The sequence below is a fragment of the Simochromis diagramma genome, unplaced genomic scaffold (genome assembly GCF_900408965.1).
Source record: "Simochromis diagramma unplaced genomic scaffold, fSimDia1.1 OVJJ01000753.1, whole genome shotgun sequence".
Classification (NCBI taxonomy): domain Eukaryota; kingdom Metazoa; phylum Chordata; class Actinopteri; order Cichliformes; family Cichlidae; genus Simochromis; species Simochromis diagramma.
This window is the reverse complement of record NW_024387523.1, coordinates 14684953-14711318: the sequence shown is the minus strand read 5'-3', so window position 1 is coordinate 14711318 and position 26366 is coordinate 14684953. Positions and strand designations below refer to the sequence as shown.

The 26366-nt window shown below is 38.7% G+C and overlaps 1 long non-coding RNA gene and 1 pseudogene across 1 annotated transcript; one reads left to right on the top strand and one right to left on the bottom strand.

The window, feature by feature from the left end:
* Positions 1-247: 247 nt before the first annotated feature.
* Positions 248-21446, top strand: LOC120726479 (annotated as a pseudogene).
* Positions 2477-6896, bottom strand: LOC120726692. The gene is made up of 10 exons (XR_005694370.1): positions 6228-6896; positions 6014-6093; positions 5685-5929; positions 5261-5347; positions 4756-4819; positions 4370-4436; positions 4182-4229; positions 2900-2982; positions 2742-2815; positions 2477-2618 (listed from the first exon to the last, which is right to left on the bottom strand). It is a non-coding gene; the product is annotated as an uncharacterized LOC120726692 (long non-coding RNA).
* Positions 21447-26366: the final 4920 nt, after the last annotated feature.

Genomic DNA, 26366 nt, shown 5'->3' with positions numbered 1-26366 from the left:
ACATGAAAAATTAGAGGGAACATTGGTTCCAACCCTCACTGTTTTCATCCGATTTACAGATGGATGACAACTCCATTTTTAATACAAGTCAGAAGAGAGAATATTCTGTTCCCCCACCTTTGCCCTTGAGCTGTAACAGCGAACCCTCCAAACTCAATCAAATAAGAATAATGTTCACGGTGCTGCATATGAACTAGTGCTTTAGAAAAGTCAGATAAGTAATTGTCTGGAGTTAGAAGCAAAAATCCTTGTGCCACCTTTTAACCTTTTATTTGAACTCAGATCGTCTTAAGGCACAGCGAATACCAAACCATTCTCCAGATCAAATCATGAATGCTGGCAGTTCCATTTAAAGAGCAGCGTCACTACCGAACCCCCAGTGAGTCCATTGGAAACAACTACAGGCCCCGGGCTAAGGATCTGAAAATTAATCAGCTTCAGCGCAGACGACACACTCTCCATCAATCCTTGGCAAAACCAGCAGGGTCTTGTATCCTTTTGAGCTTGTCTCGCTGTGGGATTAAAAAGGGAAGGCGTTGTAAAGCGATGTGAGACTGCAGTATTCTTTGATTTGCTATCTGATAATTTAGTACTTCTTAAGACTTGCCTGAGAAACTTCACTTCAGCATATATTTTTGATCTTAATGAGGCTTTTAGCACTAACACCACCTGGAAAGAGGAAAGCAATAACCCCAAGGAGCAGGTAATTATACATTTAAGCAAACAAATGACATCAGTAACTTAACTTTAAGGTGTTCTTCTTCTTAAAACACTTGATCTAATTCACTCACCCTTTCATAGGGATGCATCTCCTCATGTATCATTTCAGGTCCAGGTCTAGAAGCTTGCCCAGACCCAGCAGGCGACCTATGAGTCCTGAAGAGCAGCTGGACACAATGCTTGAGCAAGAGAAGATGATCAGGGCCACTCAGGCAGAACCTAATGACACAGACCTGGAAGCAAGTATCACATAATTTAGTGTGTAATTAGTCAGACGCTGATTTAAACCCCCCCCTTTTTTTTTAAACACATGAATGACCTTGAGTTTGCTGTCACAGAGGTAAATTTACTACATCAACACTGTTCCCAGCTCAGTGTTGGCCCCCCAGCCCTGCCAGCAGATGATCAACATCATGCAGCTGCTGTCTCCCAACACTAAGGATAGTAAACCCCTCCAGAGTTGAGTGCTGCCATGGAAGAGGAAGTCAAAAGAGATTATTACTTCAGCTTGAAAAGCGTAGGTACTAAACAGTGATAGTAATCCTTAGTGATTGCAAACATCTCCACTGTTAGCATTTGTTCTATAATTAAACAGACAAAAACTAATTATTCTTTCATGATCATTTGACCAGTGAACTACATTCTCATGGACCCATTTGAACGTCATCGATTATCCATATGCAGTATCCCTCAGCTTTTTCCCAGGAGGTTTTTTCGTGCAGTGTCCTGGGCAACCAGCTACAGGGATGTTAAGTTGTGGCAAAGACAGCATCTCTTTGCTGTCACTCATATTATGCTCCTACTGCAGGAGATGTGGCTAAGCAGGTAATGTGTTCTTCCTGTTCACTTAGATTATGCTGTTTTACTTGCAGTGCATGGGATATTTTCAGTGAAGAATTTGACTTGTAAATTGTCATACTGAGCACACAGGAAACAACCTCATGCCTCCCCCACAGCTAATTCAGCTCAGTTTCTAAGATGTAACGCTAAAATGTTATGCCAGATACAAAGAGAAACAGCATGAGTATTGTGGTGTGAAGCTGAATTTCTGTACTAGGTTGTATTAATTAACTGACTGAACCAATTAAAAGTGTAACTTTTAAAGTGTGAAATGCAAGTCATTATCTTTGATCTCCTTTCAGCTTTTCTTCCTTGAGGTTTATCAAGCTGGAGGACCTTTTTCTCCTCCAGCCTCCCCCTCCTACCATCTGAGTTTGAAGAGTTTGTCCAGAGACAGTGCCAAAGTACAAGAGACGAACTGATTCAAAAGAGTATTGCCAATTTAACAGACTGCCTCAAAACAGGCAGCCTGTCACTGAAACTTGTATGCTAATGTCCAGACTTAATAACTGTAGTGTAACTTTACGCTGGCATAGAGCTGCAGTATGTGCCCAGGCAAATCCAATTGTAGGTGCTGGCTCATGTTTCAACCCTGTCCACTCTGTCAGGCCCATGTCAGACTCCTTTTCAGGGATCGCTTACAGTGCCACCTTTTGGGATTCCATCGATACCTTTGTATGTCTGTTGTATTTCAGGTTAGACCATTTAGCAGTCCTCTGGGATTTCTATCTAGAACACTGAAATATAAGCCATTGTAATCTGTAGAAATTAGCATGTGTATGTTAATTCCTGTATGCATAACTCCTACCTGCACGGTTACCTTACCTTTAAATAATGTGCTCAAAGGAAGAATGTTATCAATAATGTATTTTGCACATGTGTTCCTCAAAACACCAATAATCACTGACGCAAATAAACAAGTCAGTGGCTTTTACTACATGTGGACTTAGGTTAGACAAAGCATACACTTCCACTCTGTTCTGTGCATTGATGAGCTGTGCCTTTTCCATGTCCAGGCATTCAGAATGGAACCAGTGGTTACAGTTATCACACTGAATCTGTGAACAACAAATACATGAGTTTTCATAAAGACATAAAGTAAATAAGTACAGAAATAAAATAATTTGAATCAGAAGCAAATATGTCATCTAGACAACAAAACTATTTTTAAAACATTGTACCCAGTCAGTGATGGAGGGTCCTGGATTGGGTGGTTTCACTGTTGCACACATGACACAGTTGTCACTGTTGAATACTAATACATAAAAAAATATACATATATGTTAGTGTTCAGCAGTTTGACACGAATAAATAAATGAAACTTAAAGATGTTACACACCTGAGGCCTCAAGTATTGTCTGCGGCAATGTCCTTTGTGCCTGGCCATCTCTTTTTTAGTTGTCAAAATGTAATTTCAGGTTTCTTTGGGAATGCATCCATTACAAACAAACAAACAAAAATAGAATTAAAGTGAAAACATCAGTACAGCAGGTACAGTTTCTGTTGCATGATAAAAGTTACACACAAAATGATCCTTCTCTTTTTCATGAATCAGACAGACACATGAATGAATCTCAACATGTTTTTAAAGCTGTGAGAGAATGTCCTGTGATCTATATTATGTTACATGAAGTTAAAATACATATGTTCTTTTATTTTTTTTATGATTTATATTTTTTTATTAAGGTTTCAAAAACAGGCATTCACAGTATGTACATCATGTAAGCATACTTGTTGCTTAGGTTATCTGCCTGAGATACCAAAATAGTATTTTAATTTACATCCAAGTCATAAAGAAAGAATATTTACAACTATAGAAGCAATTGAAACAATCACATAATCCGAAATAAGAAAACAAACAAAACCAACAAACAAAACAAAACAACAAAAAAACAACAACAACAAAAAAAAACAAAAAACGGATGTGTTGGTAGGGGGTGATCCTATAAATATATACTCTCATACATCACAGTTATTGGTTTGTAAAAATAAAATCTGGCCTATGAGGTGTGATATATTTGACCCAGTTTTCCCAGTATGATGTAAATTTCTCCAGCTTGTGGTTAACAGAAGCTGTTATCTTTTCCATGTTATAGATTTCCATTGTGATTTCCATCCATGTACTTATGTTTGGGCTCTCCGGGGATAACCATTTTCTGGTGATATTCTACATATGTTCTTTTAAATCTACAAATTGTGCTAATGTCTTTCTCCTTAAGCATTGTAAGGGTATTTTTATTTTTGGAAATTGCTTGTGTCTAGTTTGGAAATACTTGTTTAAATAACTGATAACCATGGATTTTATTACCCTTTCATCTCCAACCATATGTTCAAATATAGAAACAGATGTCCTCCATAAACAGGTGAATGCCCTATTCAGATACTAATCCTTTGTAATTCATGTAAGATGACTGTTTTCTAACAATTCTTTATTCATCTTTAGTGCAGTTTATTAAGCTACAAATTAAAAAAAAAAAAAAATTATGTTAGAGGGCAGTCTGTGTCACGCAGTTTGAAAGCACCTTTAGATAAAGGCCCTTGGTCCTGTCACTTTTCTAATGACATCACAGAATACCTAATATTTTGTTATAATAATAAAGACGTAAATAATGCATAATTACCAGAATCTTTGGGCTACCCGGTCAGACTCTTCCTGCTCCAAAGACTTTCTTGAAGGATCGACCAAATACAGAGAGCTGTCATTGCAGTTATGTACTGTGATAGATCTAGTTTTTAAAATTACATAAATTATGAACACTGTTAATGGAAAAAAAAAAATTAGTGTAACAAAAATGTTGCTAGTACTAACCAGACTTCCCGTGTATATTTCCAATGTGTACAAATGATACAATGGTTTTATAGTTGTCAAAGTTCACCTGTGACACATTAGAAATTCATAACAAATCTGCAGAAATACTTTTTCTATTTATTTAAAGACATTACAAAATTTCCAAAATCAGAAATCTCTAATATATGAAATAAAAATTTACCTTGGACAAACTTTGTCTCCTGATTATTTCTATCGCTCCAAAGATCACAAAATAAAATTTTGTGATCTTCTTTTATCTGCCCCAGCTTTAACATTATGCAGTAATTTTGTTTTGTTTTTTATACTAGGAGTACATACATCTCCTACAAGCCAGCTGTGTGGTCTAAGGGACAGGAGCTCACTGTGACGTATGATGAAGTCGTTACCTCTAATTTGAGACAGGACCACAAAGACAACTTCTGTTTCATGGTGTTTCCACAAATATGTGACCTGTGAGTCAACAACAGAATAGTAATTTGTTATGAGTTCAAAAACTCATTCTTCTGAGAACATTCATTGTACCGTAATAGATTACAATGGTTTTAAATGTATTTTTAAAAAATGTACATCATGCAACAACAACAAAATATCTCCAGATTTTACATGATTACATAAATAAAGTCCAATAATTGAAATGTGTTTTATTTGTGATGTTAAACAAAATTAAGAAATTCAAACTTGTCTCAGTTACTCTTGTTCTTGTAAAAATAATCTCAGTAACTTGTAAATTTTAATGTTGCACTGAAATTAGTCAGTTTTCTGTGATCTATACTTTTCATTCATCAACAGATATATAACAGGTAATATATAATTATAAAAATAGGTGCAAACAAAACTTGGTTTTCGAACACACAAGAGTTTTTGAATTGGAGTTGTATTTTGTAACATCACCTATGATGCAGTATCCTTTGTCAGTCCTGTTGTGTTTCTCTCAAGGTGCTCCGTCCTTTCCAGTTGAGATGGAGAATCATCTGGCACCTTGATTTGAGGGTTGTAATAAAAAAGAAAATCTTTGTTATTGCTGTGATCTTTTTAATTTCCTTTTTATTCCAGAAAACATTACAGTACCTTTCACATGAATTACACTTTATTAATGCTGATATATTACACATAATATTTGTGGGGTGTGTTGGATTAGAAATCATAACAGCTGAAAAACAACAACGTAGTTTGAATCTATTTAATGACTGCTACTTTTTGTGGACTCATTTATCATTTTATTTTAGCAGTGGATATCATGCGCACTGTTGGGTCATTCTGCAGACATGGGCCTACCAAATGAATAAGCTTCATGTAAGGTAGTTTCCCTGCTTACCGCTACTTGTCCTGTCTTTAATTTGCCGTTTTTGGCAATGAAGACATCACTCTCTGTTTGGATATTACATCCACCAGTGGCAAAATAGTGCCTTTGTAAGTCTGCCCATGTGAGAAATTAGCAGCATTCACAATTGCAGCCATTTCGAAGGCACTGAAATCTCCTTTCCAAAATGTGACTGACGCTTTCTTAGCCATGTATGTTGCAATTTTCTGGCTAACAGCTACTTGTTCCTGGCTTTCATCCTACAAAGACAGACATGTGACAATCATCAGACTCATGTACGATAATAACACACAACGGTAGACATAAAATAAACGTAAAAATACCTGGTTTTAGACAATATCATGTTGTTTGAGCTGTTCCTGTTCCAAGGTTTTGACAGGAACCGTGGGAGTCGTGTCTTTCTCTGTTAACAAATAACATTTTTGAATGACTTCTTTTGTTTATTTTATAGAACGACGAAAGGATAATTGTGAGCTTAAAGAATTGAAAGTCCGGTTGTCATTTAATTCTTGAAATTAACGGAACATTAAAACATACCTCAGTTTTCTCTTTTTTCAGTGGCAAGCCTGTCACTAATGGTGACACGTACACACTGTCATGGCTGGTAGACCATGGGAATGTGGGGAAATCAGGACCCACAATGCAGGACTCTGGTGCAGAAAACTGTGCGTTTATTGACAGTGCTGTGAATATTACACAATAGATCCCCGTGCGCTCCCCTGACTCCCTTGTCGTGTCTTTCTACGCCCGAAGTCCGTGCTCTGTATTTTCAGCTCCCGTGTGTCCGCACACCCCTGTGCTTGCTGCCCTCTCGTTTCCATGCTCCGCCGGGGGGGGAAATAACAGAGGCAGCTGTCAGGATACACAATTACAGCTTGCATACACTCAAAAGACTTTGCGCAGTAAGACAACTGACATGCAGTCTCACACAACAACCCCACATCAGCAGGAGCTCAATCACACCCTTAAATAGCTCCCCTGACAAGGCTGATCAGCTGCAGGTGCGTGGCATCATCTTCAGGTGTGGCCAGCCACCTGGCAGGGCCACACCCACCAGGCCTGAAGGTGCCTGTAGCCCGGCCTACCGGATACAGCCGCACCCACACACAAACACCTGCCTATACATGTAAGCATGGAAACAGGGACAGCAGCATAGCAGCAACCATACATATAAGATATTATACAAGTCCACAACTGCTCACGGACCCTGGGTCACTCAGACTGTGTTTGTCTTTCCATTTCTCCATGCCTGTTGAGTATACAGACATACTTTTAATGCTTACAGATTCCATCACCAGTTGTTTCTGTACATAGGCAAATATTTTCACTGGTTCTGACTATGTTGCTCTATTTGTATAAAATATCATTTTCAGTAACAGGAAATTGTTCATACTTTCTTGATATTTTCATGTTTGCATATTCAAGAAGGAGGGCATCGTGCATTTTTTGATATATGTCAACAAAGTCATCAAGCCGTGTCAGTCTTCTTCTCTGGATACGGATTCTTTTCATATCCTACTGGCTTTTCTCCATGATTCCCTGGCTTCTGTTGTCTTGTGTAAAATGATGTAATGTAATAGTACATAGTGAGTTAAACAATCTATGTATTTCAATTTTATCTACAATTTCTGTTTCTTTTACACTTATTCTTCTCTTCATGATACCTGGTTCTTGGATTGCTGAATGTCACCATGGAGTTAATCAGGATCAGTACCATGACATCCAAGATCCCCTGAGGAGCATCCAAATACTTCAAAAATATAAGTAACAAACAAAAGCTACTGACTGACAAATCTTTACTGAGTTGTCACTTTTACAGTTATTTATAAATGACAAGTTATAAAAATAATACAAAAAATAAAATGCACCGAGCATCAGTGCTGACCACAAAGTTGCATGTGGTAGAAGGTGATTTACCAGACCTGAAATACATTTCGGCATAAAAGAGGTTTCGTTCACCCTCACAGTCCAGTGTTGCACTGTCAACAATTTCCTGGAAATGGGTCTTCAAGGGGGCGTTCTGAACATCAGTCTGTAAAACTTATATATATTCAGTAATATCTCAAAGCAAAAAAATAAAATAAAATTCTTACTTTCATGCAATGTTAAATTCATTAAAGTATGTACATATGAAAGCATGTTTTCATAATTATTTCATTTTTTTAACAGATTATTGAGTTTTAAAAATACATTGTTATTTTTAATAATATAAAGTAATGAATTGATATGGGACAGAGACAAATAAACATTTATTACTAATATTACTTTACTAATAAATATAAGTTAACCTTGTAGTCCTCAGCAATCACAGTCTTTTCATCCACATCTAGGGTCCCCCTTTTTTGCATAAGGAGTTTCAGGTTGTTGTAGTGCTTTGTTATATTCTTTCCATTACAAGGACTGCAAAACACTACTGCTGCACTATGGACAACCTCATCCATGTCTTTTAAGTTAGCACAACATGCAAGCAGCCCAAATAGATGCATTCCAAGCCTGTAGTTCTCTGGAATGCTGGAGAAAGAAAGAAATGGAATCACTGTTAGTAGTACCTTTAAATTAGAAATGTTATATTCTCAAAGAATTATTGATGTAAATGTGCATACTGTTTTTTACAAAGGTCATTGGCATTTTTCATGACGTGGCTCAAATACCGATGAAGAATGGGAACGTTGAATGTCTGTGATGAATGTTTGCCAGTGAGCAAGAGAAAGTGCTTCTGCAGCAGATCCTCACGACTTGTTCTGCAGAATGTGATGGAAATGGATCAGAGGAGTACTAGTGATCCATCACACATGAACATGACAGGCCTTTTGTAGGCCCGATTTACAAAAGCTCTCACCAGATCTGTTTGAAAGGCCTGCAAGAAGCATGTTACAGAGGCTGTAATATGGTCACACATGACATATGTAGCAACAGGAAGAGGAGGTGCACCTTTGGATGGGTTTCTGACAACCAACTCATACACATAGTATGGTGGCATTCCAGCACTTTCTTTTCTTACTATAGTGGCATCAAAGTACACAATGTCTTCTTTGCATTGCTGATACAAACTGACAAGGTTTTTTTTGACCACCTATCCAGGATGTACTGTCACAGTTGGGACAGGCTTGAGCAACCCCTTTACCTTATATTGGATAAGCAGCTAAGAAAATGGACAAATTGACACAAATATAATTTGCGGATACAAAAAAGTATCAAATATATTTATATGTTAATACAATTAGAACAATAGAATCTAAATATATGATCTAAAAAGAAAGCATTCTCTTACGAAAGAAGGAAAGTCAACATCTGATTGTAAAGAATGAAAAACAGTGTATCTATTAATTACAGTGTCATCAGTTCACTGTGTTTCCGGATTCTTCTTTCTGTCTAATGATGAGCTCCTGGAGATTCTGCCACAGACCAAAGACCCCCTGTGTGTCCAACCCCACCTGAAGAAGTGTTTTAAAGGCATTGCGAAGCTGGAATTTACTGAGGACATGGCGATTACTGGCAAAATATCAACTCTGAAAAGGAGACAGTGCCCTTGACAGAGAAGATTTATCCAGCTCAAGCTAAGGTATACAGCAAAACAGTGTTAGCTAGTAACACAAAAAATGCTATTTTGCATATTTCATATATGTAAAAAATAGATATCTAATTTACATTGTTTCACTTTTTTTTTTTTTTTGCAGTTTTTTTTCAGTTCACATAGTGCAGAGGCCATATTTTGTGACTTTTTACTGTTATCGCTTTTAGGGTATGGTGGGAAAATGGTTGGTCAGCTGTCCTTTTTTTCACTAGGATATGTGAAAAGAGTGAGGAAATTACTAAGATGGTCAGAGGCACCCCAAAAACTACAGAAGAGATCGTGACTGAGCTTGAAGACAGCAGAGCAAGTCTAAATAAACAGAAAACAGATTGAGGACCACCTTCAAACAAGGTAAGAAATGCAGCTTTACTGTCTGTTTTCCCAGCTTCTTTTTAATGTAAATACCAACAATTCAAACTGACTGCCCTGTCCCCATTTGACTGTTTCAGGGTCTTTAGCTTTAACCAGAGGCTGCAAGATGTGCAGAAAGAGATTCTGGCTTTTAAGAAAAAGAAACTGATGAACATGGAGGAAATAAAGAACAATGTGAGAAATCTCACTCAAATCACTACCAACCTGGTGGATGCTGTCACTGAGCTGGAGGTCAGAGAGGCTACATTCTTACTTCCCTTAAAGTACACATGTTATCTTTTCATTTGGTAATGTAGCTTAAATAGTTTTTGTACCTGTTAAAACATAGACCTTTCTTTATCCTGTAAGGCCAGAGGGTGCTGCACGATTGTTGTTGTTCTTCCTCCATACAGCATATCAACAAAGAACAGGCTTTGCTAGATATGGAGCAGACATGATTTCTTCATTCTCTCCTTGCTTATAGAATAAATCAGCAGCACTACTGTTCATGTTGTTCCAACATTTTGCATGCAAAAATAGTGCCACTGTGACTAGTGTGTAATTACATAAACATGAAACTCTGCAGATGGCTCACTCCTGCTGCTTTATAATGGATGCAGGTGTTTTACTTTGATTTTAATATTTGTATTTGAATGCGTACTAGATGTAATAATGGGGCACTGGCACTGCTAAAATTCAAATTCAAACATCTGTGGGATTAGCGTGCACTTCCGTTTAAAAAGCGGTCTGAGTAAGTGATATGCAAGCTCTGTTTCCAACAAGAACAAAATTACTTGACCTGCTTAAGCACAGCCTCAGGCAAAGAAATTACAATATATTTATCCTTTTAGTGTATATTTTTCTGAATTTCCATTTTTATGCTCTCCCATGCTAATATTACAGTTATGTACATGTCTAGTCTTGTATTTATTCTTTAAGACATTTATCTGAATTTAGTCGTTGGTAAATTCTACATTAGAAATGCTATGACTATGAGATACAACAAAAGCTGGTTTTAAATGCAGTTATTCTTACTGATACTTTCCTAAATAGCAATGGGAGGACAAGCTGCAGGACATATGCAGGACATACTAGATGCCATGTTGAAGTGTCAGGCTATGTGGCTCTACCTTGAGCCCATCTTCAGCTCAGAGGACATCGTTGCCCAGATGCCTGAGGAGGGACGCAAGTTTGCCATTGTGGACAGCTACTGGAACAATATCATGACGGAGGCGGTATAATCCCTATGACACTGTCAAAAGGCGTTTTAGTTTCTGTAATTGGATCTCGTGAATTTTGTTTCGAATTCTGTGTGATAACACTTTCCAGGTTAAGGATACGCGTGTGTTAGTGGCTACGGGCCAGCCCAACATGCTGGAACAGTTGCAGGAGTCCAATGTGCTTCTGGATGACATTCAAAAAGGCCTCAATACCTACCTGGAAAAGAAGAGGCTCTATTTTCCAAGGGCACTATCAGTGGCACTGATAGTACCTTCAGATATTTGATATTTCAGCTATTTTGACTCCTATTTGTAGGCTAAAATACACATTGACAGTCTATGTTTGCTAAATTAAATTAAAAAAAAAATAGAACTAACGTAAAGCAGAAGCATCTACAGTGCTATAGATGCCTGTAGGAAAATCTTACATTAATACAGAAAAATAAATATGGAAGAGTTACTTAATTAATTTACTAATATTAGAAATACTGTTAAGGATCTTCTCAAGTGGCTGTTTCAGCTTTCTTTGTTCACTGTGTTTCCAGATTCTTCTTTCGGTCTAATGATGAGCTCCTGGAGATTCTTTCACAGACCAGATACCCCCTGTGTGTCCAACCCCACCTGAATAAGTGTTTTGAAGGCATAGCAAAGCTGGAATTTACTGAGGACATGGCGATTACTGGCAAAATATCAACTGAAAAGGAGAAGATTTATCCAGCTCAAGCTAAGGTATACAGCAAAACAGTGTTAGCATGTGTTGTGTTACTAACTATTTTACATATTTCATATGCATAAAATAGATTCCTGTTTCATGTCTGATTTACATTGTTATACTTTTGCAGTTTTTCACTTCACATAGTGCAGAGGCCATATTTTGTGACTTTTTATTATGATCACTTCTAAGGTTTGCTGGAAAAATGGTTGGTCAGCTGTCCTTTTTTTCACTGGGATATGTAAAATGTATGAGGAAATTACGAAGATGGTCAGAGGCACCCGGAAACTTCAGAAGAGTTGCTGTCTCTTAACCAGTACATTAAAACCACCAGGGATGTGACCATTCACAAGCTGATAGGCGAGGTTGATGAGGCAACCAGGCATCTCAGCTTCCTCTTGGATTATGCTACTCTGACTTGTATGCCCATCAAATCTTTTCCTAACAAAATAAATGCTTACTTTACTCTTTATCATGTTTTTAGGATAAGGAATGCTAATGTATCTGTCTTGAGGTCGCTACCGACCATCAGATTTAGGCACCATGTGTAATGGGGAAGCTCAGGCACTAGTCGAACACTGCACAATGCCCAGGCGCTCCATGGTTGCAAACTCCTCCCGAGCGACAGACAATTTGGCGGGGTCACGCGTGAACACCAGGTGCCCGACCGTAGTGATATAAATGGTTGCTGCAAGTGGAGAACCCAACGCTCAGAAGTGTTCGGCATGTTTAAAACACAATAAATTGAGAAGATATGTGAAATAGTTGTTGAAGCTAGGTTAAGAAGATGGGTGATGATCAGCGAGCAGCAGTGCGACTTCATGCCAGATTATTTTTTTGCTTTAAGAGTGTTGATGTAGAAGTATAGAGAAGGTCAGAAGGAGCTGCACTGAGTCTTTGTGGATCTAGAGAAAGCATATGATAGACCCCTCTAAAATATAGAGGGGTTGTAAAATATGATTAAAGAATACTATAACTCCTATCATCCTGATTCAAATATTCAAATAGTGTTTTCAGTTATTTTATCAAGAGTTCAAACTTATCTGAATTTTGTTTCATGTAGATTCCCCGGAAGAAGTGGGTGTTGCAGTGGCCTGGCCAAGTTCTTATTTGTGCCTCTTCTATATATTAGACCAGCCAAGTGTCTGAAGCCATCCAGACCAACCCTCTGCCTGTCAGTCTTCAAAAAAATTTAAAAGTTGAAAAAAAAATCCAATTATGAAATGATACTGTGTGGGTTTCTTTAAAACTTAAAACTTCTTTTACATTTTTTTTATTGGTTTCATCTTCCAAAGGCCTATGTGGAGAATTGCAATGCCCAGATTGCTGACATTGTGGACCTGGTGCGTGGGAAGTTCCCTGGAGGGGCAAGGATGACCCTTGGTGCTCTTACTGCGATTGATGTTCATGGTAATTTCTAAATATCAAAATTATTAGATTTTGTTTTAACATAATATGTTATCTGTGTTTAACCTGTTTTGTTTTTTCTCTCCTAGCTTGAGATGTTGTGGCAAAACTTGCAGAGGACAGTATCTCCTCACTGAATGACTTTGCGTGGATTTCTCAGTTGCGTTACTTTTGGGAGGATGGAGAAGTGATGTTGCGGATGATTACAACCTGCTTGAAATATGGCTATGAATATCTGGGCAATTCCCCCCGTCTGGTCATCACACAGCTTACTGATCGCTGCTATAGACAACTTTCAGTTGGTTTGGTCACTTATGGTTTTAACTTGAAGTGCAATGCTATAAAATATAAAAAGAGGACCCAGCCGAAGGCAGCAGGTCGCGGCCGCAGTCGCAGGAGAAGGAGAGAGGGCCCTCGGTCCGTGGGTGGCAGACTTCTTCCACGGTGGTAGCAAGACGCCAGCTAAAAAGCTTAAGGCACGGAACAGTGGCGGGCGGAGTTTGGAGCTCCCCCCTCGCGGGGTAAGTCCCGTTTGTTAAAATGCATAAAGACATCCCCGGTAAATTAGGAAGGGTGACTGCCGCTGCTTTCCTGTGTCTAGCGGTAACAGAGTGGCAGAGGACACTACATGAGGATGCTGTTGGCCCGGCCCCACTGGTGGAGTTCGGCAGACTTTTAGTGGCCTTAAGTGTGGCGGAGACTGATTGGGACCCTTGGGGGCTTCAGCTCGCGGACTGAGGACTGGACTTTTGTTATCCTTAGTTTTATGTCTTTTTTTAATTATTCTTTTCCCTGTTCGGGGTATTTTTATGCTGTAAATAAAGTATATATTTTTATTAATTATTTTAACCGGGTATTACATGTCTTTCTGTTTCCGTGATCATCCCCTGCTGCTCGTCCCGTTTAGAAGGGTTTCCCTTCTAGCATACACCTGTGACACTAGTGTGTGGTGTTCAATTGATCAGATGGTCTGGACCACAAGGCCATGAGTAAATTCTTAAAATGACTTGCTCAGTCGGGAGCTTGGGCATGTTTGAATTAATTTAATCATGTTGAGGTAAAGAATTAGGCCAAATGTGTGTACGAATGTGTGACTGAGATACGTTTGTGCCATATGAGAACCAGTTTACAATTGAAACGAACCCTATTTAAACCTAATATAGTATAAATGCTGTCTTCCTCTAAAATACGCAGTTAGAAACAGATTCTCCCCCTCGAGCTTACAGGTGGGTCCTGGGGTGTTAGAGGGATCAAAACAACAAGAAGAAATGTACAACCTTGATATGTCAGAGGGAAAGAAGATGGAAAATTTTTAAAGTTAAATAGATCACTAAATAGGGGAATAGTGTTTGCTCTATTTAGTGTGAAGAGCACTTCAGTATTTTTTTTTAACAATTTTAGTACGTCTTCATATTGTTATTATACGAACATATTTACATAGAAATGTCTTTACAAGTCTACTCACAATATAGATTTTTGCGTGTCACGGGTGGAAGTGCCCTCTGTGGTGGCTCAGCAGGTTCTCTGTCAGGGGCTGGGTCTCTGACCCAGCGTTTTGTATTATTTTTGTATTATTTTCTTATGTTTATATTGTGTTCTATTCATGTGCTGTTCTTAAGTTGAGGGTTAATTAGTTATTTTGTATTTTTTGATTATTTATGAAATGATATTAAGTCTTATTATTATTATTATTATTATTATTATTATTATTATTATTATTATTATTATTATTGCCTTGAATTGCAGTATAGTTTAGGTCCTTTTATGTCTGCTTAGTTATGAGACTCTTCGTGTCCCCTGGTGTAAGTCTGTCCCAGTCTTCTGTGTCATGTATTTTCTGTCTCCGTGTTTTCATGTTGCTCATGTCATGTCCACATGTTTCCTGTTTTATTTTGAAAGAGTCTTGTGTTCTTGGTTCCTCATGTTTAGTTTTATTCTCCCTTTTGTAATTATCCTGTTAAGCCCCACGCCCCAGTACCGGGGGCAAAAAGAAGGAGATCACGTTTAATCGGTTATAACACAGGGTCAGAAATAGAAGTCCTGACATGTGTGGTATCCACAGAACTCTCTGAATCTCAGCTAAAATCTCATATAAACCATTTCTACAACCACCAAACACAAGGAAAACAAGCCATGATTAAAAGAGTTGTTACCTAAATGCGCAAAAGTCCGCTAAACAAACAAAACAGAACCAGAAATTCTTCAGAGTTAATGTAACCGGTTTTCTGACAAAACGTCCTACTTTGTCAAAACATCCTACTGTAGCGTAAATTTATAGTCATGTCTATCAATCTGATGAAATTTCACAAATGTTAGCTTTATTTTGATACCATGATTGTATACACAAAGTTTGTAATTGCAAAGAAATACTCAATTAATTTTGGGCATTTCATTATCTGTCTTTATCACCATGAACCCTGGTTATGCTGGCAGGGCCGAGCTTCCTGACAACCTAAAGGTACATATCAGACCAGAATATACAGTTAATACAGGCTAACAACACTGTTAACATAATATAAACAGTAAGGTGAATAAAATATACTGTATGTCGAGCTGGCAGTCTTAGTCTTCCAGGCTCTTTCCGTACAGTGGCTATGATGGCGCCAGACTATGGTCTCATTGGTGAAATCTCACTATTCTCTATGGGCTTCATGGGGAAAATATTCCACAAAATGTTTTGGTCTGAAAATTATTTTAAGAAGAAGACTTGTTTGGTAAAAAAAACAAAAAACAACAACCCTCTAATTCAAATTTTACTGACAGTTTGGCCCAGAAGATTGCGGCCACCTACCGTTTGTGCTCTGAGCAGCTGTCTTCTCAGCATCACTACGACTACGGTATGCGAGCTGTGAAATCTGTGCTGACTGCAGCAGGGAACCTAAAGCTGAAATATCCCTAGGAGAATGCAAGCATGCTGTTGCTTAGAGGGCTGATGGATGTCAACATGGCCAAATGTCGGGCACAGGATGTGCCACTGTTTCAGGTGTCAGATTTTGTACCACGTCCACTGATAGACTGAGTCTGTTAGCTATAAATCAGGGCATGTTAACATATCATTCTCCTGCTGCTCCCTGCACGGCATCATCTCTGATTTATTTCCTGGAGTTGTCCTTCCAAATCCAGACTATGACCTCCTCCTCAAAGCACTCAGTGACAACATTGCAAAGCTTAACCTCCAGCCTGTTCCATGGTTCATTGGCAAAATCATCCAGGTATTGATTCAAATTTATAAATGTTTGCAGAATTAATTTTACTGTATATACAGGTGTATGAGATGATGTTGGTGTGCCATGGCTTTATGATAGTAGGGGATCCTTTAGGAGGAAAGACTTCTGTCTATAAAGTTCTTACTCCTGCACTTGGAGATCTTTACAATGGCAAATATTCACAGTTTATAGTATACACAGTTTATACTGTGATTGCCAGCAAGTTTCTTTGACCGCCACATTTTTGCTTCAGACTGACCCATTGCAAGCTATTGATTAATTAAATGTATTTATTTTATGTTATGTTTTTGTTCCTCTGTTTAAATTGTTATGCAAATTATCTCCATTTAGCCAAGTTCATGGATGAATTTGCAGTGAATCTTTGCATCATCAACCCCTAGGCCATGGATCAATTGTATGGTTGCTTCGATCCAGCCAGCCATGAAGGGTCTGATGGTGTCCTGGCCACCTCCTTCAGCGATCATCTCCACCTCAGAAGATCGACAGTGGATAATCTTTGATGGTTTGACCTTTTGTCCCAAAGATCCTATCCACTTGGCACAAAGCCTATGCAAACTGTATTCCTGCATGATGGGTTAGTAAGAATGACTTCTAATTGATAATTGGTTGGTCAGAATGTATTCATATTTCTCACTGCGTGTGTATGTGTTTGTTTTAACATTTCTGTCAACACCAGATGAAATTTGTGCACCAGAAACCACACAGAATATTGTCAGCCAGCAGATAGCCATGTGGTTGCAGGGTCTTTTCCTATTCACTGTGATATGGTCTCTTGGTGTTACCATAACTGGAAATAGTCGTAAGAAGTTTGATGTCTTCTACCGCAAACTGATCATGGACATGTATGATGAGCACCCTCGGCCCAAAACCATCAAACTCAAAAAGAATAATATCTTTCCTAAGAGAGGTAATGAAAATGTCTCACACAATCCCGAGAGGGTCTCTGCAAATGGGTCAGGGCAACGGAGGTTTATGAGTGTGTAGCCAAGGTTGTAGCCCCCAAAAAGTAAAGATTGAAGCTGACTGAGAATGAGCTGGTTGTGCAGATGGAAAAGCTGGCTGTGAAAAGAGCTGAGCTAAAAAAAAAAAAAAAGTGCAAGACCGTCTACAGAGCCTGAATGATGACTTGTCAGCCATGATTAAAAAGAAGAACGAACTGGAAGACAACATCGAATTGTGTTCTCAGAAACTGATCAAGGCAGAGAAATGAATATGAGGACTGGGAAGGATAGGTGGACAGAGGCTGCAAGGCAACTAGAAATTAGGTATGTGAAAATACGTATATGATGTGCTCATTTTTACTGTTAGTTCAGATGTATGGTCATGTGCGCCTGAGTTTTAGCATTAATCGGGTTTGTATCATATTTGTCTGTCTTACCTTGGGGCTTTTACTGTAGATTATCATGTAGAATGCCAGGCACAGTGGCATATTGTATATAAAGAGAAGAAAATCCCCTGCTCTGAGGACTTTACCCTCACTAACACCCAGAGTAGCCAGGTGGCTTCAGGGCATGGCAAATTGCGAGATTGCCAGTGGACTCGTTCTCCACAGACAATGACATTGTTGTGTTTAACTCCCGTCGGTATTAACCCCCTGCTTTTGGCCTGGAAGGGAGCTACAAAGACTCTTTTATTATAAATCTGAATCATAAAAGGCTTTAATAAAGTCTGGCTTTGTGTCATTAGGTCTGCTAAAATTTGACCTAGATATGGGAGGCAGTAAGACCCAAACCATCTCCCTTGTTCAAGGGCAGAGACCCATAGCAGCTCAAATGATTGACAAAGCCATCAAGGAGGGCACCTGGGTGGTACTGCAGAACTGTCATCGAGCCACCAGCTGGATGCCCACTTTGGAGCGGCCCACTTTGGAGCGGCTCTGTGAGGAAACCTTTACTCCAGAGAAGACACACCTAAGCTTTAGGTAGCAGATTCTACATTTTTTTTATTAATTTATTGCATCAATAACATAACAAAATTATACATTTATGCTTTTCCACTCAGGTTATTGTTAACCAGTTACCCATCTGATAAGTTCCCAGTCAATATCCTGCAGAATGGGATGAAAATGACAAACAAGCCTCCTAAAGGGATTAAAGCCAACCTGTTGCACTCATACCAGAGTCATCCCCATCTCTGACCCGGACTTTTTTGGTGGTTCCAAGAAACAGGTCATTTGGCAGAAGCTCCTGTTCAGCCTAACCTTCTTCCATGCTCCAGATGTTCCTTAATGAATATGAAGAGGTTCCACTGGAGGCCCTTATATACCTTACAGGTGAGAGTCAACATAGCAGTTTACTGAGCAGGTTATCAGTTAACACCAATGAAATGAGCAGCAGCAAATGAGGAAATGTGATTTTTTTTATGTGACCTTTTTATGTGACCTTATCATCTGTTAACTCTACACTGTAAGATATCCATAATTTTCAGTGATATTAGATGGAGCATCGATATTATCAGGCCATCATTCCCAAAGTACATACAGTTGCATTTAATAAAAGAACACAATAGCCACAGATTTTATTGTTAACCCAGAGGTGTTATGTGTCACCAGCAGTTTTAAGGGAGGACCCATGGTGCAAGACACTTAACATTTATTTAATTAACTTCATGACAAATGATACAGCCATAGAAGTATTTCATCAGACAAAATTATAGTGGTGAGACAGGACTAGATATACCATGAGGGGTGACAGAAAACAAGACAGGTTGAAGCAACTATGGTGGAAAATAAAAAGGTGGGAAACAAAGTACAGCAATTAGACACAAAGAAAGAAAGTTTAAAAGCACAAAAGTAAATGTCACTGAGATGCACACAGAAACAACAAGGGGAGACAAACAACCACAGCTGACATTGAGAAAATGTCAAATATGAGAAGGATAACAATTAAATAAAAGAGGAGCAGCCAAAACTCAAACTCTTAACAAAACATCATGACAGAAGGATTAATTTGTTTTTAATTAGCAAATGTAATATATGTCTGTAATTAAATCTAGATTATCTTGAGCCTTGGAGAACCAGTCTGTCCATGATAGTCCAATCTGATAAAGAGTTGAATACAAAAACAATATATTTATGTATTCCAGACTTATGTAGACTACATTTGAAGCCTGCCAATTTCTGCCGATCCCTGTGTGTTCAGACTTAACAGTAACGCGGAAATCACCAAGGACAATCAAGAGACCAATCAGCTCTTAGAAGGAGTACTGCTGACACTTTGCAGGGAGTTGGGTGGGGGTTACCACCCAACTGCCTGGGTGGTATCATGAGGCTTCATGCTCTTGTCTGTTTGTGTTGTAGGAATTAGTAGATGAGCTTGCAGAGGACATCTTGTCTAAGCTGCCCACAGACTTTGGCATGCAAATGGTGATGGATAAATACCCAGCCAAATATGAAGAGTCCATGAACACAGTTTTTTTTTTTAACTCAATTTTTATTATAATTTACAACATTGCAACTTGTACTGGTCAATGTTCACAAGTAGGACAGTTACAGGGAAAAAAAACCCCAACAAAAACAACCAAAAAAAACAAAATCTTTATGTAATATTAAATAACACGTGACAATCTTAGCCATAAATGAACAAAACGAAACAGACCTATGCTAAATTATTGAAACAGTAAAGCATGTATGGGTCGCCAACGCTCAGTAAACAATTCTCTCTGAATCCGCAGAGCATATGTTATTTCCTCCATTTGGTAAATTTCTCTTACTTTATCAATCCACATATTATATGAAGGTGGGTCAAGATTCCGCCATTTAATAGTAATACACTTTAGTGCTGCTGTAAGCAAGATTCTTAAGAGATACTTTTTATTGTTTCCCGCAAAACCATTTGGTAATACTCCTAAAATGGCTAGCTGTTGGTCTTTTGTTAATGGTTGTTGGAAAACTGTATTGAGAACTTTAAATATGTCATTCCAAAATGAGCAGATTTTTGGGCATGACCAGAATATATGTGAGTGGGTTCCTAAATAAGTACCACAATTTCGCCAGCAGGTGTCAGGATTTGTAGGCTTCATTTTGGCCATTATCTCTGGGGTTCTAAAATATCTCATGACCACCTTCCATTTAAATTCTCTCCACAGCCCAGAATTATGAACGCTGTTTTGAGGCAGGAAGTCATCCGATTTAACAGGTAGCATTAACTTGTGATGCCAAGCAGGTAGATGAAGTTGGGAAACAAATGTGTTGTGTTCACTGATCTGTTGAAATTCTTTACAATTCACCCTGAATCGCTCTCCCCTCCTGTCAGACTTACAGATGTGGTATGTGTCACGCTGGTAAAAATCAGAAAAGCTTTGAAGGGCCAAATTGCTATGTCTTCTGAACTCAAGAGCATCTTTAACAGCATGCTGGTGGGCAAGGTGCCCGCTATGTGGGCGGCCAAGTCGTACACTTCTTTCAATCATATGGGGAGTTACGTGACTGATCTGTTAGCCAGGCTACAGTTTCTACAAGTAAGATTTATGATTGTTGTGAGTCACCTAGACCATGACCATCTTTGGAATATGACTGCCAAAATAAGTGTTGCACATACTAAAGAGTTGAAGGTCAGCAGCATACTATGTGCAGCTTGCTAGGTCTTCAGTTATTGTTCAGATATTCAGAAAAAATGCATGCAGAAAAAGTACAAGCAAAAACACTGAGAATATGTATTATTACTAACGATCTATTATCCTGCATTTTAGCTGTGACTATTTTTTTATTGTCTGTCATAACAGAATTAGATAGATAACGGCCAACCTACACGTCTTGTGGCTCTCCAGCTTCAGAATTTTGCCAGGAAGTACAACATCCCCATTGACTACACCAGTTTTGAATTTGAGGCATGTATTTCTATTTCTAACTTCCCTCTGTGTTTTTGGTCATATTCACTCCGATTGATCTAAAGATATTTTATACTTACACCTTTGAGCTGTATTCCAGCTCAAAGGTGTAACTACGGAAGGGTCGCAAATGGATGAAAAGCCAGAGGACGGAGCTTATATCATAGGTCTGTTCATGGAGGGGGCACGCTGGGACAGGCAGAACATCGGAGAGTCTCTCCCCAAGATTCTGGTTGACTCTTTGCCCATCATCAAGCGTAAACCAGGAGAAATGGACAAGTTTTGACATGAAAACATATGTATGTATGTCCTCTTTACAAAACCAGTGCCCGCCGGGGGACTTATACACATTTTATGCATCTTAGATGACTTTAGATTTCTCCAACCATTTTAACTTTTACAAATTGAAATATGCAAAACATCATACCAACACAAGAACAGAAAGTTAAAGAAAAATTAAATAAATTAGAAAAAACAAAACAAAAAGATTTTTCTTTCATTTATAAGGGGGGGGGGGGGTCACTTAAATCTTATGTCTACATTAAATAAAAGCATTGCAGTATTAAATAAAATTATTACAGTATTAACCCATAGAGATGCAGATGGAGACGTGGGAGATTTCCAAATACGTGGAATACTGTGCCTAGCTCAAAGGGAACAGAAAGCCAACATCTGTTTCCTGGGGAGATATATTAAGAGGGGTCATTGGAATTCCAAATATGGCAATTAGAGGGGCTAATTTGTGCAAACTTGGACAGAAGAAAAACATGTGGCTTAAATGGCAAGGGGAGGTTTGGCATCTGTCACATTGGTCTAGAATTGAAGGAAAGATTTTAGATAAACAAGATTTTGAAAAATGGACTCTGTTTATTACTTTAAACGGTACAAGCTGTAGCCTAACACATGGTGTACTTGAACGTATTGGGAGATTCACCTTTCCCCACCATGATTCAAAAAGTTCTGATTTTACTTGATGAGTCAGATTCGATCGCCATAAGCGTATTATAGTATGACTTTTTGTTAGGCCTAAGAGCCAGAATTATCTACAAACCCATTTTGAGACATGAAGTCCGAGATTGATTTTGACATAGAGGACTGAGTAAAGATACGAGGTGAGGAGCGGTCTGATGTAGGGTTCATTACACAATTTAGGTCCCCGGCGAGAATTAAACAATGGGTATCAATAAAAGGAAGAGTGCTAAATAGGTTATTTGTAAAATCTGGGTTAATAAAATTTGGAGCATAAATGTTTATTAATAAAATGGGAGTATGAAATACACTACCAGCAAATATAAGAAATCTAGCATTTTTTATACTTTATTATTTTAAAAACTGTAAAATGAACCTTCTTACTAATTAAAATAGCTGCTCTTCTGGCTTTAGAGTTAAAAGCTGAATGAAAGGTCTCCCCAACTGATGAATACTTGAGCTTGAAATGATGTGTATCCTGCAGGAGTGTTTCTTGTAAAAAATACTATATCTGTGTTTAGATCTGAAAATATTTTAGAGCGCTTCACCAGGTTGTTAAGGCCTTTGATGTTCCAAGTAAAAAATCTGACTGAGAAAGACCTTGATGAAGCTTGGATAACAGGGGACATGCAATCAGTTGTTAATGGTAGAAGTGAATAGACACCTCCCCCCCCCCCAAAAAAAAACAAAACAACAACAACAACAACCAAACAAAAATTCAACAAAAACAAAGACCGCCCATCCCTCCCTCTCCTTGCTTGCACTCTGTCCTTCCTCAAACGAAGGAACGGTGCAGACTCCTATGGGAGTCATTGACAAACTTGTGCTAACAGCTAAATGGCGCAATAGGAAAATACAAAAACACCTCCAAGTGCTGGGTGAGTCCTGCAGAACTGGACAAGTAGTATAAAAAACACTATTCTCGGGAACCAAGAATGCCTGCGGTGAAAGTACTGTGTTTAAATTAAACCCGTAAGGAACAAACATTTCAAAACCGACCATGAACTTCTTTCTAGTAAAGCCATCAAACTGTCACAAGTGAATGGAGTCATCTTTCTCTTCACCTGTTAACCCACTACACCACACAATCTGCGTAGGAAACATTCAGTCATAAATATCAAAATATAAGAGTGCACCTTATCAGGCTGAATGAGCGGCAGGATTTATTGAAATCAAACACTAGATGGCAGCAAAGGAAAAGCACTGTTTGTATCATTTTTAACAAAGTGCAACGGGGACTCACAATACTGAATGCCTTTGCACAATGCGTCTTGAGTCAGATACATTTTCTGCAAATAACAAACATTCATGTGTCCATTCATCAGATAACTCTGAAAGGAAACACTAGTGTTGATAAATTTCTAGCAAGCAGATTCAAGTTTGTGCAAGCATGACAGCAGGTCATCTATCTCCGCTCAGGCCCAATATGATGCCAAATATCTGCTTCACCAACCATGATTGAAAACTGGCTGAAGTGACAATAATTTCCCCCCATGACAGCAGATTTATGGTCTAATTACGAAATGCTGAAATTCAATATTGGATTCATATTCTCTGCATACGGGATGCCACAAATCACCATTGAATGTTTTCACGAAACACCCGGCTCATCTAAACCTTTGCAAAGGGATTTGTTTTAGCATTTGAAACCCCCGGGTGTAGTTTCACAAACTCCAACACAATAACTTTAGATCAGGTGGCTGCTGAGTGGTGCTCGCTGGCTGTATTTATGTCAGCATTGCTTGATGTTCCCTGTGGTCAGCACTTGTGAGTTTAAACATAAATAATCTGACATCTGAATCCAGCTGCTGCACCATTACCCACCACATTGCCTAGGTCATAAAATATTGCAACCTTAAATGTATGTGTAATACAAATGGAGCTGATGGAGGTGGATGTGTCAAATGCTCCAAACTTAAGTGATGACGCATGTCCAGCAGCCGTGGTCTGCAGTGTGTATATTCTCAAAAATAGAGAAGAATCGCAGTGTTTTGGGGAACTCTTGCAGTGAGGCAAAACATTAAGGATTCCAGCTTTGTAAAAGCCGTTATCTCCTCACCACAGGCCTCCTTAAGCTAATGTGTAAATGTCTACCAGAAAGAGCCCCCAGGAGAATAATATGATCGCATCCCTTTAATAAAATGACCAAAGTGAACCGTCAAAGCACAGGCATCTCTTCCTACGCTTGATAGAAGAGTGACACCTTCGTTCAGTCAGAATAAGACTACAGAAATTGTGCTTCAGGTCTATGAGCAACGGCACCCTGGAGTCCACAGTCATTATATTATGTTAATGCAAAGCTGATAAAATGCAAGCCTCTCCTGCTTCTTCAGATAAGCTACTGTTTAATGATTAACTATATATATATATATATATTATACTGTATTTTATTACGGTGTTATTACACTGAAAATGGGGAACTGCTGTCTCATTAATCACCCAACTGTTTGATTTTTGTAATGTAACAGTGGCTGTTGCACTGAGCTTGTTTTTGTGCAAGAATGGCAGTGAGTCAACAATTAAAAGGACCAGGGTGTTTTTTTAAGGTACTTTAGACCAAGTTTGTCCTGCAGAAGCACATAAACAGTGCAGCAAAGGACAGAGTGACATTATATGATCTGGCTACACTTTTCTCTGAGTGTCCTTTTATTCTTAGAAAAAATGGACCTATTTTATTAGGCTTTTCCACTCAGGAAATCATCTTGGCAGCTATCCCTGTAAGTAATGCATCACAGTAAATTGCCCCTGTGTTCTCCAGCATAATCCACAACCTTTCTAATGACTTTTAAAAGGACAATACTTTGTCCTCTGTGTTTTTTAGGACGATACATTTTTGGACATGACACTTTTTTTGCTTTGACATCAAGGCACAAAAGTTACTGGACAACTAACTGACAAGCTTTTTCATGGCCAACTGAGACATGTGCCCTCATTATTTTGAGATGGAATCAACTGCATGTCCTTTATCCAAGTGTTGAGCTTGCATTTGATAGTTTTCACTCGACGGTTTTATGAGGTCCAAAGAGATGTTGAAGTAAGTTAGGGAACACATCATTAGGCCGAAAAACCAAAATAAAGCAATCAGAGAGGCAGCAAAGACTTTAGCAGTGGTCAAATCGACATTCTGATTCACTTTTAAAAAGACTGAAGACCAAAAGGCCTGAAGGCGACTGAGGCCAGTGCATGATCGCAGAATCATTTCCTCGAATAAGAAAAACAACTCACACTTCTAACCAAGTAAAGAAAAGTCTCAAGTTGGTAGTTGAATCACTGTCAACTTCCACTAAGCCTCCAATTAAGAGACACCTTTGTGGATGGAAACAGAGACACACAGGTGCAAACCAGTGTTTACACTCAAGTGCAAGAATTTCAGATTAGGGTGTAATAGAAAACACCTAAATAAGCCTGTACAGTTCTACAAAAGGAAAAAACAAAATCTTTGGACAGATGAAACCAAGACGAACTTGTACCAGAATGATAGGAAAGAAAAGCATTGAAAAGGAGAGAAACAGCTGATGATCATCATCTGTCAAACATGGTGGAGGCAATGCTATGGCATGCGAATGGGCCATTAGTGTTTATAGATGATGTAACGGCTGATAGAAGCAGCAGGACCAATTGTGAATCATACAAGGCGACACTCTGCTCAGATTCAACCAAATGCTACAAAACTGATCAGACAGTACTTCACAGTGATAGTGGATAACGACCCAAAGCATAGTGCAAAAACAGCCCAGCATCAAAGACAGTCACCTGATCTCTGCCCAGCAGATCAGCTTGTTAGCTATTAAATACAAAACTGAATGAAAAGACTCAAACAAGCAGCAGCTGAAGGCGACTGCAGTAAAAGCCTGACATCTCAAGGGAACAAATGCAGCATTTGGTGATGTCTGTGGCTTCTAGACTTCAAGCAGTCATTCACTGCAGAGGATTTTTCATTCAAGTATTAAAAACAATCCTCATAGCATTTTAATATCACTGGTTTCCATTCATCCATAATATGAGTTCTGCCTTTATTCCTAAATCTGGGGGATCATGAGGATATGCCGCTGCACTTTAAAGTCAAGCTAATGCATTATCAGCCACACGGACAGTTACATAGAGCTGGCTCATTAATTCATAACAAGTCTACTGAAAACAGTGGCAACTGTTCAGTAACTGCAGTAACAGGTTGTCCAAAATGGCAAAATGGGAGTTTCTCACAACCCAGAAGTTGTGAATACGCATAAAGCTGATTATTTACAAAAAACAAGTATGAAACAAAAAGCGCATTATGTGAGCCTCGTTTCTTGGGAAGGACGAAAAAAGCATAAAACCCCCCAAAACAAACAAACAAAAAAACCCGCCCCCGAGATTATCGACACGTGACGACTTTATTAGCGCGCGCGC